Genomic DNA, 2333 nt, shown 5'->3' with positions numbered 1-2333 from the left:
GTTGGGTCGACGCTCAGGATTCTGCACGCAGCTATATTGCCCACTGCTACTGCTGATGCGCGCACTAGTACAGACTTTTGACTTGTCTCCTGCTGCAACACTAGCAGGAGCTGCTGGCTCTCCTACCAATATTTGTGTGCTAGTATCCCCTCCACCGGCCATAATATAATACATCTCATCAGCCCCGATCATTAACCGTGCTAGCTTCTGAATCAGCTAATTACTGGCGGTTGTACCACAAGATAAGGAAAGTTGATCGGGTACATGTTGCTCATATAGCTACCAAGAGGAGTACTATAGTGGCCGCTCTGCTAGCGCAATTCTCGATCAGGATGGTGATGAAGGTGATGCTGATGGCGGCTACGTTGCTAGCATTGAATGATGCCCATAACATTATTAATGTCCGAGCGCAAACCATGACGGGCTCGCCGTCGGCTTATCTGGATCCTCAGAACGGAGCGCGGGCTGCGCTGGGGCTGAGTCCACTGACATGGGACGCCAAGCTGGCCAGCTACGCCTACAACTACGCGATGCAGGTGCAGTGCCAGATGGTGCACTCGGGCGGGCCGTACGGCGAGAACCTATTCTGGGGCGGTGCTGGCGGAAACTGGACGCCGGGGGACGCCGTGAGCATGTGGCTGGCGGAGCAGCCTCACTACCACTACGATAGCAACACTTGCGACGGCGGCTCCATGTGCGGCCACTACACCCAGATCGTGTGGCGCACCACGACATCTGTGGGTTGCGCCTCCTACACCTGCCCCGCCAGCGGCGACACCCTTGCCGTCTGCGAGTACTATCCCCCGGGCAACGTGATCGGCGAGCGCCCCTACTAACTAGCTAGTTTCTAGAAGTAGGTCCGCCTGATTAAATTCTTAATTACAAGCATGAGCAGCGACTACCAGAATTTCTTTAATTTTATTTCCACTGCGATAAGTAACTATTTGCCTGGTTCACTGATCCTACTGTGTATGGCCTCATCAGCGGCTAATATCGGCATAATTCATTCGTCTTGGGGTCCTTTTTATATTAATATTGTTCGAGAGTCTCTCTGGATTCCCTGCGCTCTCCCTACCTCCTCTTTTGGTTGCGCTCATCGATCTTGGCCGTACTGGCAATCCGATTATCATCTCAGTCGATTGAAGTGGCGCACAACATGCTCATAAATCCCCACCCATGGCTTTTATATGTCCTCATAGCTTACGTGTTTTGGTGTGCACGCACGCATGTGCTTGTGTTCTCGCAGGTCTGCCAGGTTCATCTTTGAGGAGGGCCACGCGCGGACGTGCCCTCCAAATTCTGTGAGTCGAACAACGCACACCGCCAATACTCCAACTGATGACTTTTGACGTCAATCCTTGCAGCCAATGGATGGATGTTTGCCGGCTACCCCGCTCATCACGTAGTAGCTAGTCGGTAGTAGTACTTCTTTCATCGACTCATCGACTAGTTCGTCCAAAGTAAGCATAGACTCAGGTTTTATCGTTCAAAAGACGCCCGGCAAAGGACTGGCTGTCAAAAATTGTCAAAATAGCACATAGGCTATACGTATTCATGCTTATCGCGTACAATCCTTTTCTGGAGAATTGCGAGCACCACAATATGGACTCCACACACAAGGGACTTTTAATCAATCCCTATATAGGAAAACTTGTGAAATGTAGGAAATGTTGTAATATTTCCTATGTGTGAATGCATGTATTCCCTATGTACAACTAGGAAATTACATTCCCCACATCTAATAGTAGGAAATTAAAGGTCAATATAGACTATTTCCTACCTTCATTAAAAATTTCCTATATAAGAGTATACATGAATGTAATTTCCTACTTCTACTTGTAGGGAATCGTAGGTCACTATGAAGATTCCGTATGTTCTCTCAAAATTCCCTATATAACAGAATTATGTAAGAACGCCATTCTCCAATTGTAATGAAATTGGAAGTAACCATATGGATGTGAACCTAGATTTTCTAACCCCCTACACATATGAACATATTGCATGCACATACATGTGCACATATACATATATGAACACGTGTGTACATGCGTACCCACACACATGCACCCCTCTTCTTTTTTAGTCATCAAAAGACAATATTTAAATATAGTTATGGGCTTGTTTATCATAGCACTAAATGTTGGAAATGACCACCATGTTGCAAAAAGAGGAGGCCTCAAACCAAGTAGCTACATACATATTTTGTGCAACATTACTCTCTTTTCTCTAACTTTTCAAGTGATGTAACCGTTTAATGCATTTCATGCAGACATAGAATATTGTATAAAGGCACATATGGCAATGTTTGGATTAAAAACCTTATAGGTTCTCAT

The 2333-nt window shown here is 46.2% G+C and overlaps 1 pseudogene; it reads left to right on the top strand.

The window, feature by feature from the left end:
* Positions 1 to 332: 332 nt before the first annotated feature.
* Positions 333 to 836, top strand: LOC148031491 (pathogenesis-related protein 1 pseudogene; annotated as a pseudogene).
* Positions 837 to 2333: the final 1497 nt, after the last annotated feature.

Source organism: Lygodium microphyllum, chromosome 9 (assembly GCF_053477565.2).
Source record: "Lygodium microphyllum isolate KBCC chromosome 9, Lygodium_microphyllum_v1.1.10, whole genome shotgun sequence".
Taxonomy (NCBI): domain Eukaryota; kingdom Viridiplantae; phylum Streptophyta; class Polypodiopsida; order Schizaeales; family Lygodiaceae; genus Lygodium; species Lygodium microphyllum.
This window is presented reverse-complemented; position numbering and strand designations above follow the sequence as displayed.